Source organism: Temnothorax longispinosus, chromosome 1 (genome assembly GCF_030848805.1).
Source record: "Temnothorax longispinosus isolate EJ_2023e chromosome 1, Tlon_JGU_v1, whole genome shotgun sequence".
Classification (NCBI taxonomy): Eukaryota; Metazoa; Arthropoda; class Insecta; order Hymenoptera; family Formicidae; genus Temnothorax; species Temnothorax longispinosus.
Genome location: NC_092358.1, coordinates 14,747,854 through 14,767,307, shown reverse-complemented (window position 1 = coordinate 14,767,307; position 19,454 = coordinate 14,747,854). Strand labels below are relative to the sequence as shown.

The following is a 19,454-nucleotide window of genomic DNA, read 5'->3' as shown; positions in this document are numbered from 1 at the left end:
AGAGAATGCACGCGCAAAGAATATTAAATTATTCCGTTTTCGAAAGAACAAGTTATTCGCCAGCAATGGCTTGAAGCTTGTAAAAGAAATGAAGTTAATATCAGAATTAACTCTGGTAAGTGTACACACGCCCACACAAACGCACGCACACACACGCGCGCACGCGCACATACACACACACACACACACACACACACACACACACACACACACACGAGAGGGAGAGAGAGATTATTATAATTTCATACATGTGTTATTTATTGAAATTAAAGCAAGAATATGCAATCTTCATTTCGAAGAAAATTGTTTCGAGATGAAGTGGACAAAGCCACGAACAAAAACATTTGCCAAAGAGATACGTCGTCTAAAAAAGGATGCAGTGCCGAGCAAATTATTAAATGTAACAATAAAAGAAACAAGAGTTTGTGACGTCCTGGGTGATGCGAGGTGGCTCGATCCGGCAGAACGTCTCCATTGATGGGTTCTTTTTCTTGCAGTTAAGGAGGTAAAACCCCAGGATAATTAACTGTTGGTCGGCGATGTGGATTATGGCTCCTTGGATCCGTTGAAGGTAGGTATTCAATAATCTTTATCTTTCTTTTGATATAAAAGAGTATGATATTTATTGTAGAACTTTTACGATATAAGTGGTTTATGTGGGAGGATGGAACAAGTATAAGATATGTGACCTTTCCTGGCTCGTTCCACACTCTCCGTCGAGAGGGTGAAAGATTCCGCTTTTATACAATTTTGGAAACGGTAGTGGGAGGTGATTGTATTTCGTTACAATGAGTCATAGGGCGTTATCTAGCGGATGTGAGTCTACTTCTAATGGTGTAGCTTGCTTGCCAGCAATGAGTCATAGGGTGGTGTCTTGAAATTCATTACCTTATATGCGTTGCGCTCTGCTTCATGTCCATATATGGTCTACGCGAGGACTAGATTCACTCGAATGAGTCATACAGGTGACTCGTCTGAATTCTATTTCTATTCTCTATTCTAACAGCGATTTGTATTGAGAGCAATACCTTCTTTCATTATAAAATCATTATAAAATTTCAATATGACTTTTATCATAAAGGAAAATAAGAAATCTTTAATATTTTAATTTTTAAATGTGCAAATATATGTTGAATATTATTTAAGTTTCTTCAGACATACTTTACATAGGGTAGAATAATTCAATAATACAATTAAAGTTATTATTAGCATGTCTAAAGTATAAAAGATATTGCTCTCTTCGTCTAACAGTTACTATAGTATATCTGACTCTCTCTTTCTCTCTTTCAGATCATACAATACTCGCATCTCGCTCGGATTCGCGTTCCTTATGCTACGCATATACAATTCTATCTTTTTCAGGTTCGTGAGTGGCGCTTCAGCGTTTGACGCTCGATATTTATATTAATTTTGGTAAGTATATATATTTGTTAATAATAATAATATTGATAAAAGTGATGTTAGCGGTGGTAATAATAATTCTAATACTAGATTAATAATATATCGTGCAGATAGAAATGGTCAGCATTCTCATTAGTACAGGAAATCAATGAAATTAAATTGTTTATATATATAAGATTTTTATTATTTTTATATCTCGCGAATGGTTGGAAATTTGATAGGAGTGTATAGGAAATATATTGTAGGACTTTCACTAAAGAATAATATAACATTGAAAAATTTCATCATTAATATATGTGTTTGTTAATAACAAATTATTAATTAAATAAATTGGTACTTTTTAATTCACATATTGATATTATTATGTTCTCTTTATTTAAGAGGTTTTGAATTTCTAATATCATCTCGTTTATGAGCACTCTTTATTTTATTGTCATAAATATTTCGTAAATAAACAATTGCAGAAATAAAAGTTATTATTATTTTTTATGGGTGTGCTGATGCGGAGTCTATGTATACGGGCAAATAGTATGTACCGGGGCAAATTTATGTCACCGTGTTTTATGAGATATGGTGATTCAACAAAAGTATGCATTAATTAAGTATAAGCGTTTAATAAGAATTATGTTTTACATATTGTTTCCGAGAGAAAGATTTAAGTTACTTAAATATGTGAAAGGAGTATTTTTAGTTATCATAGTTTAGAAAATATAACAAGTTTAGATTTAAAGACCTCGAACGATGCGGTTAATGAGTATATATACATTTGTTAATTGCCTCTTAGAGGACATTTCTTTTATAACGGGTGTCTTTTCACTTGAAATTTTATAGCGCTTTTATTAAAAATGTGACAAGGTTTTGACTTATATAAAAGTTATTATATATGATCTGAGGTATAAGTCAAAAATATTTATTGACATGGTCAGTAATTTGTTTATGATTGTTTGTAAAAATAAATTGCAAAAATAAACGATTATGTAGTAAATATTTTTCTATCAAACGATTCTAATAATTATTTTTTATACACGTATGTATTGTTTTTATCTCAAACTATTCGTTTTCTAATTTTATTTTAATTTATTAAGAATTTATATGGCTATCCTTGTCTTACTCTCTATGAACTGGTATTAAACTATCCTCGTCTTTCATGGGACGAACGTTCAATTTTTAATCTCGTTTATTAGTTTAATTAATTTAAATAGAAAATTGGCGCTAACGTTACTGGTGTTTAGGAGTATGAGAGATTCTATTTTTATCATAATAATTAAGTGTCAAAATTTTCGTTCAGAAATGAAATTTTTCGGCCTTAAGATGTATAAAAGACTATAAAATATTAATGTAAAAGTGATTTGGTCTTTATAAGTCTAAAAGGTAGGAAATTCAAAATGGCGGATGTGAAACTTTAATAATTTATAACTCGAGAACGGTAAGAGATAAAAAGATAGGGTTTCTTTTGTTGTGTTCAGACAATCAAAGGCATTATTTTAGGTTGTTTAAAATTTCTGTTTTATGGATTTCCATAATTTTTAATTATATCTCGGAATTAAGAAGAGATATGATGTGGGGGTTTTTGTGAGGTTACTTGACATGCTCTGTTGAGTGTCTGCAGTGATTTTATTCATCATCTTTAATAATATTTTTATGATAAATTTTATTGTTAATTAGTTTATTTTGAGAGATCCAACAATGATTTATAACCAAAAGTTATTTGACTTTTTGTGATAGTTCCAGTAGTCACATTAGCTAGGTTTGTTAATAATATAATTAAATTGTTTATAACAATCATGTTTGAGAAATGTTAGTAAGATAATTATTATTTTAACGTAATAATATTCTTTAGGCACAAAAGGTTATGTTCTTATGAATAATTTGCTTTTAATTAATTTATTTATATTTTATTTTAATTTTCTGAGTTTATTCTTATGGAACATGTATTTATTCGTGTGTTGAATTTAATTTATATTGCATAAAGGATCTCATAAAGCTTGTAATATTCATTTACGATCAATTTTAGTGATTCTGGGGAGTTTTAACAAGCAATTGTCCAAAAGTTTATAGTGTGATTCATGAAAATGGGGCTTAAGCTTTGTTTGCACAAGCTCGCGCACAAGCCTGAACTCTAGAATTAGATGAAGAAAGGACAAATAAAAAGAATCCGTTTATTGAGAGAGAGATTGCGTTTAGTAATTTAAAAATGGCTAGATTGGGCAGAACTATACAAAGAATACCAACATTTGTTGCATAGGAGAAGGGAAACTGCCCGAAAACCTTCCCAGTATTCGTGAACAAATTATTACATAGATTATATAAAATACAATAGAAATACAATAAGTATATCAAACACATAAAAGAAACAAATCAATATTTATTATGGTACAGTCCTTTCCTTTTATTTAAGACAAAATATAATTGCATTCACTGATGCATTTCTTTGTTATGTAATCAGGTTCATTATCAAGGAAATATTAATAATATGTAAGCTCACAATTTCTATTGACGTAGTCAAAATAAAACAGATCACGTAATATCAAGAAAGGACTGTTCAATTAGTCAAGCAAATCAATCAGAATATAAAATTCAATAATTCAGAATTCGCAAAATACTTAGTAGAATAATTATCAAGTCAATGAGAAATAACGTTTATAGCAACGCACGGAAACGAATACTCGGTAGTTTTATAATCACGCAAGAGACGATTTATATATTTTGCAAGGAACGCAGTTTCATTTAATACGTATTACAAGTGAATGTAAAGAATGTTCGCAAAGTAACGTAATAAACAATAAGAGATATTGTATAATCAATTATAATGAAATAGACGCACTAAAAAAAGAAATAAAGTTTTTTACTCGTCATGAAAATGGTTGCAACCGAACGATTAATATTTTACTTTACTTTAGACTGAGCTCAGTGTTATACAATTGACTCGAAATGAATTGTGCACAAACCTGAAATAAGAGAGGATGTTTTCCTCTCAACACGCGAAACTTATTATATCTCCTCAGACTAACAAGGATAACCCTCAGATGCATTAAGGATACTTTGATCAGAATCCTTACCGTAACGTTAGATGCATTTCTAACGTCTCTACTCAAGATTGTTAAGTAATTGGTTACCTTGTGTGCAAAGCAGACGAATAATTATAGATAGTCTTACAGAACACGCCACAGACAAATTTCCTCTCGATGTATAAGTAGCTGCTCGTATTCAGCTTGAACAGGATTCCTCGAACGTTTCAGAAAATGGCTTCCTTCCTTCGTTCCACGTGCCGGCATGGCTCGCCGGGATGGATATCCCTGGATTCTTCTCGGTGACGATCGTAGTTGTCCGTATCAACCACGTTAATTGATGTATGATAAATCGTTATATTCTTAATGCACACGAATAGGCAGATTTCAGCGACCGAACAACTTTATCGCGAAATGAGACGAAAAGATGACGCAATTATGTATCGAACTTAGATATAACGCACGATGTATCGCGCTCGAGATCTGGATAATGAATGCTCGCTCGGCCGGGCTGCGCGCCCCTCCTAATAACATGCTCGAGCATGCGCGGCACACGTGTGCCTCGCCGCCTGGGACGCAACGTTGTCGGCGCCGCTCGCGCGCTTTTTCCGAGAACTACGTAGAATGCGCGGCAACCTATTGTATTACAACCGTCACAGATGACCGCAAAAAAGAATAACACAATCTCTCTCTCTCTTTCTCTTTTAACTTCAAACAAGCTTGAAAGGGTACCTTAAGGCAGCCATGTTCTCTAGGCTTGCGCGTGCTACTTTAAGAACGCGTGCTCGCATCAGCTGAGTGATTGTTATGACAGTTAAGTTAAGGTGTGATTATTTATTCTTATATTGTTTTCAGGTGCTGTGCAATATGGATGAAAATCGAAAAATTTATGCGGCTGGAATATAGCGGTGATTATACCGTTAGACGTGACAAGTTATAAAAGTAAAATCCATGTAAAAACATTTTATTAAAAAGAAATATATATTTTGTTATATAGTTAGATTTTTGAAACATAGATTTTATTAATTTTGTATGTGTATAATAATATTAACTTGGTGAAAAGTACAAAAGTGAACAAATTCACTTGACGCTGACCAATGAAATTATTAATATTCTAGTAAATTTGCTCACTTTTGTAATTTTCACACAGTTGTGCGATACACAATCGACCCTCTGAGCTTACAATATAAATTTATTTTAGAGTAAAGACAGGTGTACCAACATATGTACAATTTTTAAAATATGCTCAAGAACAGCAGCACGTACATGAAAAGGTACAAAATGTCACAGATATAATTACAGAAAAAGAAAATACACAACAAAGAGACTCAAAAAACGATACTTGTGAATTAGATATGATAACAGAACAAGAAACAAACACAAGGTATTGTACAATTAATATACATATTTATATATTTTTAAACCTATATAAGAACTTAATGTTAGAGTAATATTACATTTGTTGTACGACAAAATTTTTTAGCATATATTGATTGGTTGCAAAATAGAAAAAATTTAGAATCTAGTTTTCTAATCTGTGACCAATGAACATGCTCGAAAAATTTGTCGTGCGACAAATGTAATAATATTCTTAAAATATAAATACATTTTACAGGGATAAAACATGTACCAAACAAAATGTATCAATATTAATGGATTTATTAGAAAAAGAAAAGAAAGAAAAGGAAATGTTAATTAAAGAAAAAAATCAAATACTTAAGGAGAAATATAAACTTATTGAAAATAATATAAAATTAAGTCAACAGGTGGAAAACTTACAGAAAGATGTAGAAAAAAAATCTAAACTTTTAACACAAATAGTAATAGATAAACAAGAGGAAGATGTAATACCTTTACATGCGTTACGCAATGTTTTTACTTCTGGTCAAATAAAAATTTTGATGTCACAAAAAACAAACACTTGCATTAGATGGTCGTCTGCAGATATAGTATCAGCTACTGCTTTACGGTCCTTGAGTCCAAAAGCTTATCGATATTTACGTAATACAAAGAAAATGTCATTACCTTGTAAAACAACCCTATGTAACTGGTGTGCTTTATTTCGTATTCCACCTAAAATTTTGACAGATGTGCTTGAAATTATGAATGATAAAGGACAGAGCTTTAGTTTACACAAAAGATTGACGGTGTTAACTTTCGACGAAGTATACGTTTCAAATAAAATTGAAATAGAACGGAAGGAACAGAGGATTTATGGATCTCATAAGACATGTCAGTTTGTCTTGGCCCGAAGTTTGTTTTGTAAATGGAAACAGCCAATATATTATGAGTTTGATAAACCTATGTCTGCAGATACATTGCTAACAATAATAAATAGACTTTATGAAATTAATTATATTGTTTTGGCTGTGATAAGTGATATGGGGCTAGCGAACATGAAACTGTGGAATAATCTTAATATTGGAATAAATGTTAGCACAGATACTCCGAAAAAGAATGAACAAGAAACCATTGTGAAACAAAATTATATTATACATCCAAGTAATAGTTCATTAAAAATATTTTTTTACGCTGACGCTCCTCACTTAATAAAATTGGCCAGGAATAACTTTTTGGACTCCGGCTTTAAAACGAAAGGAATTGATGTTGACAAGACATGCTTAGAAGAAATATTGAGATTAAATTCAGGAGATTTAAAAATAGCTCACAAATTAAGTAGAGCACATTTAGATATAAAAGGAGCACAGAGACAAAATGTTAAAATGACTGCACAAGTTTTCTCAAATACTAACGCATTAGCAATACGTTGGTGCGGAAAAAAGGATCTACTTACTTTTCCACAATGGAAACAAACTGCTGACATACTTAAGTTATTTAATGACTGGTTTGACATTTTTAATAGCAACTTTAAATTTGGGCATTGTACTAGCTCACATGCATATGGTATTAATATAGACGAACAAAATAAAATAATTGCTAATATGAACGAGTTTATTCTGGAAATGCGAGTGGGACGTAGATCAACATTATTGCAGTTTCAAAAAGGAATTTTAGTGTGTAACAAATCATTAGTTGAAATGTTTCCATATATTCTACAAAAATATTCATCTGAAGAATTTCCAATAAAATATCTATTAACAAGAAGACTGAATCAAGATGTCCTAGAAAATTTATTTTCATACTTAAGAATGATGGGTGCAGGATATGATCATCCTACACCTGTGCAATTAAAATATAGATTGAGATGGTATATATTAGGTAAACACTCGGAGTATGTCACTTTAGGTGCAAATACTATAGGAGATGATTCCACTATTCTCACAGAAATTGATGAAGCACATAACAATGTTCATAGTCAAGCAACAAATTTGCATTCCATACCATACGCATTCCATACAAAGAAAAATCAATAGTTATTGAAGAGAAAGGTTTTATAAATACAGAAAAATATAATAAAAATGAGGAAGAAGCAATGGATATCGATATACAAGAAGTTGAAAACAATGAAGGTAACGTAAAAAGTTTGAAATATAAATTTTTATTAATTTGTTGTTTAGAACATTATGAATGTGTGTATGTGTGTGTGTGTGTATATATATGCAGTGTGTGCGTGCATTTTAATCTATTAATAGAAAAAAATACATAAAATATCTAGTATTAGCGTATGTATATATTCTATATTATAAAATTTTCCTTTTTTTTTTTAATTATTTGAATGAAATTTTTTGTGAATTTCTTTTATTTTAAATTATTTTATCATTTTTCTTTCTATAATGTATGACTACTAGTACGAATATTAATTTGATTTTTTTATTAATTATTTTTTAATATTAATACAGCAAATAAAAAAAAAATTTTTTTTTAGAAATTCGTCCTGTCTAGCTTATTTAGTGAGAAATAATAATTTAATCGACATCCATTTAACTAGCGGCACACGGTATGTTTTTGTTTTTATTTGAAAAATTAAGGTCCAGCTACTCAGCCTGTACGAAAAACCGCACCATGTAAAGAAGTTAACAACACAGCTAGCAGCATTGCTACGACAACTGCCCACACAGCAGCAAGGAAATCCAGCAAATAATATAATATGAAATAAGCATCGTGTGCCGCCGGTTTTATATACATCAATGTTAAAACCTATATTTATACATCGATATTTATAGTCTGATCTTATATTTAAGATTGTCATTAAGTTTATCTATGTGTGTATGGATCATAATATATTTAAAATATATTCAATTTGCTATTTCTTATTGAATAATGTGATATAATTTATTTATATCCATGTTTATAATTTTTTCCATAATTGTCTTCTTATAATTTTTCCAGCAATTGATTTAAGCTGTTATACCCCAACTTTAGAAGAATTAGAATTACTTGAAGCCATTGAACAAAACATAGGTACCGAAATTATCGAAAAAAATGCTTTATTGTATGTTGCTGGATATGTAGCACATAGATTCCGTAACACTTATAGTAATTTAGGTGTCCCTACAAAAACACTTCCAGCAATTTCAGACGATTGGGTTACTTTTAAATCTAGAGGAAATTTCATGTATCCCACTACCGAATTACAAGCAGCAGCAAATATTATGAATTCCGAATTCGAAAAATTTCATTAATTTTTAAAATAAAGAATCATGGATTTTTGATAAATTAATTGATATTATTTGTACAAAAACTAATAATAACTTTTTTAGAGCAGTCATTGCTTGTCTTGTACGTACTCGTACATATATACGATTGCGTAAACTGAATAAAGAAATTGTAGAAAATAATATTTTAAAGAAAAAAATATCTAAAATATGTAATAAAAAAAATCCCACATATATAAGATAATATATATATTTTTGTACATTAAAAGCGAACTTGGATAAAGTGAAAACAGGAGATTAGAGCGATGATCAAATTAAGGTGCGGTAATTTTGAGGACGCAAATAAATACTGGCTTGACGAAGAAAATACGAAGTGTAGATTCTGTAAGTCAGGTAGGGACAATTTAGAGCATTATATAAGCGAGTGCAAGATCACAAGTATGTGGTTTGAGAATTTAGGTAGGAATAACGGAGAACGATTAGAGAATATATGCAATAACAAATTTAGAATGTAAAAAGGAAAGGTGCTAAATAGATTATGGAAAAGGAGAGAGGAATGCTACAAAAAAGATAACGATTGTAAATAATGTAAATCATAATGTATTGCGGCTTGTTTGTAAAGAAGAATGTTGTTTGATGCGTGGATGGATGTGTGAGTTAAGTGGAATTGTAAACCAAGTCCTTTCTTGGCGTATAGCTGAAATAAAGACATATATAAATATATTTTTGTACAAAGTACTGTATAAATATATAATGTAAAATGTAGTGAGAAATAAAAATAACAGCATTTTTATACTACAAATTGTATTATTCCATTGTTCTTTTACATGTTACATACTCTGTCTATATTATATTCTTTTTCTTTTAGTAACACATATACATATACCTTTTGAAAAGATACCTTGTAATTTATTTTATGAGATTACATAAGAGATAAAATATTTATTATTTATATATTTTTGAAATTTTATATATATTAATATTTTTGTACATAGTTTAAAAAATTTTTACATTTTCTTCTTACAATCTTAATTATAAATAAACATACATTGCCACCGACGAGGTATCTCATCGGTAACATTGATTACGTGATTATTTCCTATTTGAATTTCGCGCGTGTACTTGGACCCAAATTTCATTGGCTAATTTTATCGTGCGACCGCCATATGCGCAATGCTTCACCTTGTTTCTTTACACCATGTTATTATTAACGCAAGCGCGCGCATCGAACACGATAGAATCGCGTGGATTTCGCACGAATAAACAGTATCACTCGACAATTAATTCACGAAGAAAGGGTCAGTCGTGCGACCGACTTATCCGTCAGACGACGGAAGGCTTGCTAGAAGCTAGTAAAGGCGTGAACCATGCTTATTCGAGTAATCGGAGAGTAATATACAGACGTACTTAGCATTCGTGGCTGAATCTGCTTCAACGTAGACGAAGATTACAAGGGATGTGGCCCTGAAGTTCTCGTAACGGCAAGCGTCGATTCGTCCTTGGTGGATAACACGCAGTATAGCGTCCTTTCTCGTTGCCTGCCTGGGCGGTGCTTCGCTTTACGCACGATGCGGACGAGTAACACACGCACGTTGTACAGATTGTATACAATTCGGTCCAAATAGTATCGTAGATACCAATAGAATTCACGACTAGGCGTAATTAAAATCACAACACGACATGAAGTCCGCGGCTCGAGTACAGCAGCTAAACGAAAACGTCGTAATATATGTGCGAATTCAGGGATACGCGAAACCGTGGTTTTCTATACGGCATCCCGTGACGATCTGACCGCGAGCGGCGCGAGCTTTCGTTGCGTCGCAAGCACGAACCGGATATAAACAAAAGACGATCAGGCCTGGCTTTCCTCACCGCGTTCCCCGCCGTCGCGAGCCGAGCGCTCGCTATTATATTGATGTCTCTTTCTAGCGCTTTCTTTTTTTCTCGATTGCGCTCGCTTTCCAGAATACTCCAAACAGCATCCGAATTGACGATCTCGGCTGGCGCGCGGATGCGGTCCGCGGGCGTCGGGCGCGGGCCGAGAAATTGCCCGAACGTCCGGGCCCCAGTAATTATACAGAATATTTTGTAATATACAAATATTATTATAATACAAATAACTTACTTCTTCGTAAACAGCAACTGTTTTCGACGATACTTTTTGTCACACACTGCTTCTACGTCGGTAGCTGCATTGCAGCCCAAAAGGCAGAGAATCGTTGTCCAAACGCACGAACGTATCGAGACACATGCGACGATACTTTTTTTCACACACTGCTTCTTATACGTCGGTAGCTGCCGCCCGAAAGGCAAAGAGTCGTTGTCCACGTCCAAACTGCGCGTGCATGCACGCACGAACTTGCACGTATCGAGAGACACTTAGCGCGATTTCTTCGCGCGCGATGCGCAATGTCCAATGAGCATGTCACCATTCCACTCTGTACGCTCATATTGGATATCGCGCACTACGCAATAATAATAAAATAATAATAAAAATATAGTTATCTGAACCAATATTTGTAAAATATTCTAATTGTATTGACTATTAAAAATGGTTACTTTCTCTTATCATTTTATATTTGCAATTCTACTATATTTTCACTTAAAATGATTATAATTTATGGTAAAAATTTTACATGGGTCAGTTATACTATGTCTATATTGTTATTATAACCAACATTATGGTAACATTTACTATAAATATGATAATTCTAACTCTAATTATTTTACTATATCATTATAGTTCTAAATACCATATATTTTTCTCTCAGTGTAGTTTCCGTTGCAACCCGGAAAAACTTGAACGAATAAATAATCTTGTGTGTTTGTTTGTTTTATTCCCCCAGATGACGAATCCATGGGAAGAAAATCGCAGCATTCCGGTGATTACATTATCCTCGTCGTCGTAGCAAGACGATTCTGACGTCGAAGAATTGCCCGCCGCGTCGGAAAAAAAGGCGGCCGATATCGACAAGGACGACGAACCAAAGCCGGGGCCGAGTTGGCCGAAGGAACGTCGACGTTGGTAAGAAAGAAAATTATATAATATCGAGCGCACATTTCGTTTCGTATTTTATTTCATGGTTTAAACGCGCACAACCTAACACGGTATATTATTACATTTCAAAACAGTGTGAGTCCGCGCGACTCCAGGAGAACTCCGCGCGGGTCTTCCTCGAGGCTCGAGGAATAGGACCTCTAGGACAATGTTCTAGAGGTTTTTCGATAACGCCTGATTACGTCCATTCGGAAAATCTGCTTCTTCCTCATTTCTCTGCTCTCAGCTGTTCTCCCGATTGCTAAGAAACATTTCAACATTTCTGATAAAGATATTAGATAAACTCAGAATAAAAAAAAAGTTAATCTATAATTTATAAGATTCACTTTTTAAATACGATTTCTTACTTAAAATGAATCTTATAAATTATAATATTATTATTATTCTATTTAAATTTAAATTTTATATTCTCTTTGTACGCGCAGCACACATTGTAATAAATAAAAGTTTCTTCATCTACGATAGTTTGCGATGTAAAGTATAAATCACATATAGATATACAACAAATTATGGTAATATTATACTGTATTAATTATATAATTTTTATAACAGATTCAATTATTACCGATCAATTACCGATAATGGCTTATTTAATTTACTTTTCTATTGTCAAAACTTGGAAGAAGTTTATTTGTCCTGGACTTTCCTCACTGATCACCGGTTGGAATTACTAGCACAGTGCAGAAACTTGAAAAAGTTATATCTTTTTGGCACGAAACTCGATACACTTGATTATTATTCCGTTATTTTCGAACAATGTCCTAAACTGCAGGAGCTTTATTTCGTTTTCTGTAAAAATCATATATCAAATGAATTGTTTAATCAATGGAAGGAAAGATATCCGCACGTGTCCGTCTATACCATCTGGTAAAAAGGCCGCCGATACACCCGCGCGGACACTTGAGAGTACCATATAGAATAATATATGTATACGACTTGAGAGTATCTTACTAGAGTTAGACTGTGTAGTATTGGTACCACACTTTGCCTTAATTGAAATAGTTTTTTTTTTTTTAATAGTTTTGGGACTGATCAATTTACTTTTTATATTTTTTTACTTTTACTTTGTAAAAGTTATCTGATAAATTTTAGGTGGTTTTGAATAAAGTTTATGTTTAATAAAAAACGAAATAATCACATTTATTTTTGTTATTTTCCAATCATTTTATCCTTGTCGTCTTTTTCATATAATTTGAATTTTTGGGCTATGTAGTTTGAAATATACACATATATATGTTTAAGCGAAATACTAGAAATACTAGACATTATAACATCATCGTTGGTAAATTCTTGATATTTTTTTCATGTTTCTTTCGTTTAAAACGACACATCTCCTGTGGATACTTTTTCTATATAGTTACAGTTTTGTAAAAAACAGCTTTCTGGTAAAGTTTGTTGTAAAAATTTATTTTCATTATACCCTTTGTGAAATAAACTCCACATGCAAGCTACTGGATAAATGTTGGCAGAATTTGTCCGCGCTGTTTTCTGTTGAAAATATTATACACTTATATAATTTTTTCATATTTATTATTTTACAATTCATCGTTTCTCCATAAAGCTCCGAAAAGTATGTATACTTTTAGAATAAAATAACTCAAAGTATTCGAATGGATCCCACTGTGTATCATATTTCTGCTTCCATACGCGAGATGAGATACACGGTCACATATGGGTTTACAACTTTCCACACACGTGGAAAGCTCACGCATGTATAAGTACTTTGCAAGGCGCGCACTATATATGTACGTCCATAGTTGTTGGGAAATAACAAATAAAATCATTGACCCATCGCACTTTTTTTATCGCACAAACACCGTTATTTCATTAATTATTTATGAATGACACAAGCTTGAAGTTGCGCAATTTCATGGACGTTAAATACCAGCGGAAAACATAGTCACGTGACAATGGCCGTGTTCAGCAGACACACAACTGTGTTGAGTTTGTCTTATCAATACTCTGCGCGCTGATTGGTTGGTTCTAAAAGTAAGAGCTTCATCACGTTTGACTGCTATTTGAATGGGGTTTGGTTCACTTGAACGCGCTTAATTTGCCGCTCGTCTATAACAGAAGGTGAGAGAAGTAAGCGGCAAAACGTGCGCGTCGTAAAACCGCTTGCGACTTGCGCGATTGTCATCCATCGCGTGAATTTCGCGGTACGTTGTGAAAAAGCTGAGAGACGGGCTAAACTTTCTTTCCCTACTATACATTTTTTTGACGCCTTCCATGGGTTTCTCTTCCCCCCTCCAAGTTTCGTATTTTAATGAAGAAAATTTCTTTCCAAAAATCTTATCATAATCTACGTTTATGAATAGAGAATTTTAGAAAGAAAATTTTGTTGGCTTAATACAAATTGTCAGTAACGCAGCTTTGAAGATGACGTTTCGAAAGACCCCCCCTTGAACTTTACTGAAATCGCCGTGTCTTCGTAAAAGTAATCAATTTTTAAAGCGCGTAATTTATAACCAATCTGGCATCTCGTTTCGCGCGTTAAACACTTATAAATTTGTAAAGCGCGTTATCTAACCAGATGTTGATCAGTCTCGCGCGCTTTAAACGAATGAAACATAATAGCCCCTCCCCCCCATTTACCTTGTCTGAAGAGGTCGCGTGGTCAAACTGTTAGGATACTGGGGCATTTCGTCCTTCAAACCCCCTATTGGGGGGCTCCGCCCCCACATACCCCCCTTGGACTTTTGGGCAAAACGCCGTATTTTTATATGAAAACTATTCAACTGTTAAAGCGCGTCATCTTTCCCATTGTAAATCGCAATGACACGCGCGCTTCAAAACAGTTGAACATTATTACAGCGCGTCACCTTGCAGCCGGAGGCTAGAACGAGCCAAGCCGCCCTCTGCATGTCGCCGCCATTGCCGATACCGGTGGCCATCTTGTCGAAGATGGCACGGATGGGAGATGGCGGGCCAACGGTGGTACTCCGGAGGCACGACCTAACGATGGAGGTCCAGCACACGAGGATGTGCATGAGGATTACGGCCGTCGGCGAGCAAGACCAAGATGGCGACGAGGAGGCAGAGACCATCACCGGCGACATCGTGCGAAAACCCTAAGGGTCATGCGCCGGATTGAGAAAATTATGCATTTCCGTTCAAGCGCCATATTGCGCAAAACTTTTGTTTTCTGATTAAGTATAGGCGCCATATTGCGCAGAATTTATGTTGTTTATTCGTTTAAGCGCCATATTGCACACAATTTACGTTAGCTAGTCGAGTAAGCGCCAGGTTGCGCAGAGTTTATTGACGTTACTTAAGATTAAGCGCCATATTGCGCACAAGAAGGACTATCGAGAAAGACTGATTCGCCATATTGGCAAACATGTGTTTGTATCAAATAAATACATATATTTTCCTACAACTACCTCTTTCAATTCCCCGTTGAGCGAGCGACAAAACAGTTAAGAAAACAACGAAATAAAACGGACAATCGAGATCTTGAGGTTATGAGTACACTCTAGAGACTCAGAGAGAGGGATTCCCAATAGTGGAAATCTACTTTCGGCAGGAGTACCAGCGCGAGTCAGGGAACACAAATCCGCGATCGATTACGCAATAGCGCGCGTAGATTAAAAGTTAGGCGCGAAAAGCCGAGTTACTTAACCCAGACCGACGCCGGAACACCTGGGGCCCTATTCTTGAAATAGTTGCGTATACGCAAATAGCAAATTGCGAATGATCGCAATAGAAAATCCCTAGACCAGTATTCTTGACTGTCGCAAGTAGCAACGTATACGCAATTTTTCGTATACGATGCAACGAATGGTTTATACCATTCGTTTCGTGAGAAACGTATACGTTTCAGTGATGAAAGACGTAATAGAAGCCTTCACACAAGAACGTCCACATCTTGATCTGAGGTATCATAACCTATTAGGTAAGCATATTACATATTTTGTGTTAAAATAGAAGTATTGAAAATCCACTAAATTAATTGTCTTATAAATCTCAAGAAACACAAAAAACGCATAATTTATGCAAAAATAGATTTGGAAGACGTTGTAATAAACGCACCGATTATGAACGCTTTGGAAAATGTGGACATTCCAGAGAGAAGAAGATGAAGATTTCACATCCGGGAAGATCCTTTCGAATTAAGTAACAAAGAATTTGTGCAATTATTCCGACTCAATAAAGCTGCTGCGACAAATTTAATAGAAATTGTTGAGCCACATTTGGCTCCTCAAACGAGAATATCTGCTATAAATTTGACAACAAAGGTAATGTATTAATATTGTATAACTCAACTTAAATATATATGTATGATATGCACACATTAAACTAAAAAAACAAAATATATAGGTTACAACAGCATTACGCTTTTTCGCGAGTGGATCGTATCAAATGAACATTGGTAAAAATATTTACATGGGTGTTAGTCAGCCAACAGTCTCTCGCTGCATTTATAAAATTATTAATGTTGTATCGAGAGAAAAAATTATGAAAGAGTGGATTAAGTTTCCTAGTACATTAGCAGAATTGAATGAACTGCGAGCACAGTATGATTCAAATCTAATTTTGTTTGTTTTAGCATAAAAAATAAACACATACATACATACATTACAGTATTAATATTATATTACTGTTTAATTATTTCAGATTCTACAGAAAATTTGAATTCCCAGGTACAATAGGCTGCATTGATTGTACCCATGTTGCTATTTTTCCACCATCGGCGAATAATAATGTTCATCCGGAACATATATACATAAATAGGAAAAGGTACCATTCAATAAATACTCAATTGGTAAGTTTTAAATGAAATATAGCACATTAAATATATGTATCTTTTATTTGTATATTGTATATATATTTATTACAGATATGTGACTGGCGCTTGAGAATGCACATCAATGCACGTTATCCTGGGAGCACTCACGATACATTTATATGGAATAATTTCAATGCAAAAACCGCTATGGTTCATCTATATAGGCGCTTTCCACAGAAAATATTCCATTTATTAGGTAAGATGAAAGAAATCGCGAGCAATGTAAAGTATGGTTTAAATTTGAAATTGAGAGAAAAACACAAGTAAAGTAAAGAGATATGGAGAATTAAACTAAACAAAATTTATTTCCGTTTCACGATTATGTATGTACGGCGAATATAAACGTGCGGTTAGTTTCAGGCATTACCTTGCTATATTTATTTAATAATTATTATAAAAATTGCAAAATACGGTGTAGGACTTTCTTGTCGAGTTTAATGAGCTATACCTATGCATATACACACGCAAACACACACACACACACACACACAAACACACACGCACGCACTCATGCACGCATGCACACACGCACACAAGTTTTTGATACTATATATTTATAGTATCAAAAATTTTTACATTGTATGTTGTGACGTGACATTTGTCGCGTCCGCCGCCCAGACGATAGCTCGGCCGAGGGAAAGGTCAGGGATGGCGCCTCGACTCGGGTCGAGGAAGGGCTACCCGCGTTAACTAACCTTTTCTAGCTAAATTCCGTAGGGATGACAGATGGTGCCGGAGCGTGGGATCACGACCAGATGTAACGACGATAGTCGCGACGCGGGAGGAGCGGGCGCTCGGAGGACGCACGGCGGAGTGGTCGGCCAACGGGCGGGCCACCGGGACCTGCCGCTGGAAAAGCGCCGGGAATGCCTCGCACAGCGTAACACGGCCCCGCCGCAGCATGAGCACGGGTGCGCCACCGCGACTGCAGCGCGGGTGGACGACCCACACACTCACCCGACGGCGCCCCAAGGGCTGAGCGGCGCCGCCACGGCCTGGCCAGCTGGGCGGAAAACCGCGAGGGGCCCGCGCGCAACCAGCAGCCAAGTCAAACGGGCCGCGGGAAAATGGCGGAAATCGTCTGCAACGTCGCGAACAGGGCGACACACACGACCAATCGGCGGGGCGGAAGAACCGCGAGCTTGAGGGCGCAAGTGCGGGGGTCCGGCGTGGTCCCGCCGAGCCGGCCGCTCCTGACTGTCGATCTAGCCGCGGACGAGGAGCCACCCCTGGAGGAGCGCCCCGACGCCGCCGAGCCGCAGCGAGCAGCCGAATTGTAAGATCTCCACTCCGGTGCTGCCTACTAATTGAGGGCTCGATCTCGGTCGCGACCCGATGCCAGAAAGGCGTATATCGAGTAGATTACCGTGTGAATCGGCCGATTACGTGTCGTACTTAAATACCGGCTCCCGCCGTTGTGGGTGCCGGGAAGATTGTCGCGTCTGTTTGTCGGGATTGCGAGCGGCAGTCAATTCGCGTATATCGTCGTGCGTGTCTTGTGAATCGTGGACGGAGGTGTGCCGCGGGCGGCACGCTCCGGTGCATATTGTGTTTAGTGTTGCGTATTAGGGTATATTGTGGCGTGTCGCGTACGGAAGTCCCGTGTGCGTGTCGGGAGGGACCGCGCCGGGCACCTGTTTTGCGTATTTGGGTATATTGTCGCGTGTCGCGTACGGAAGTCCCGTGTGCGTGTCGGGAGAGACCGCGCCGGGCACCTTGGGGTGCATTGGGGTGCATCGCGAGCCTCGCGGATATCTTGCGCCGTGTGTGCGGGCAAATATCGTCGCATCGGCTCGAAAGGGAATCTCGCGAGCGCGCCATTATCTGGCGTTGCATGTCGTGCGTGTGCGAGTCGTGTATGTCGAGCGTGTGAGAATTGTTATGTCGGGTGTATGAGAATCGTTTGCGTCGGGCGTGTAAGAATCGCCGAGCGTTCGGGATCCGGAGATTAAGGCGTGGGCGGATTGGCGTTATCGCGGGGTCGCGCTTAGAATCGAGATTGCGGGGCTCGCTTGAGAGCTTCGCTCGCGAAGGGAGCCTCGCGAGCGTGAACATCACGCACTCCGCGCGTGCTGTAACGGCCGATCCGATTACCGCGTTGGTGCCGGCCATTTGAGCGAGATCCGGCCTTGGTTTCCCGATATGATTTGTTCGTTTATTGAATGAAATATATCTAATTAATATTGTTTATCGTCGGGCTTTATTTTGTGTGTTGCTTGCGTCACGCTCCTTCTCCACCTTCATCCCTTTCACGCGGAGCTACGCCCTGAGCTCGTGGCGAGATTAAGGAGGAGAACGCTATCGAGACGTGGTGCGCGTCTATAATCGCACCTGGCGCCCAATCGAACGGTATCGCCCAAGACCTCAGATACGGGAATTACGGTAAGAGAAGTGACTTCGTTATCCCCTTGGAGCTATCGTCCGGTGGTCCGTGGATTAATTTGTAGAGGGAAATCGGGTTGCAAAATTTTGGCGCCCAACGTGGGGCGGTCTCGCTAAAATTTAAGAAATTGGTGAAGAGCGCGCGTACGCAAGCATTATGTGTTTTCCTACCCTTTGTGTGTGAATTTTTTTTTCCTATTATCGTTTAGTTTACCGTATCCGAAATCAAAATTATACGTATTAGCGTAGGGAGAATACGA

The 19,454-nt window shown here is 36.3% G+C and overlaps 2 long non-coding RNA genes across 2 annotated transcripts in view; both read left to right on the top strand.

The window, feature by feature from the left end:
- The window catches only part of LOC139810527 (uncharacterized), a 359,450-nt gene that overhangs the window by 14,799 nt on the left and 325,197 nt on the right, over positions 1-19,454 (top strand). The gene's annotated exons all lie outside the window — the stretch shown is intronic.
- LOC139812308 (uncharacterized) lies at positions 15,719-17,297 on the top strand. Its single transcript, XR_011731849.1, has 5 exons — positions 15,719-15,918; positions 15,995-16,261; positions 16,344-16,540; positions 16,641-16,788; positions 16,864-17,297. It is a non-coding gene; the product is annotated as an uncharacterized lncRNA (long non-coding RNA).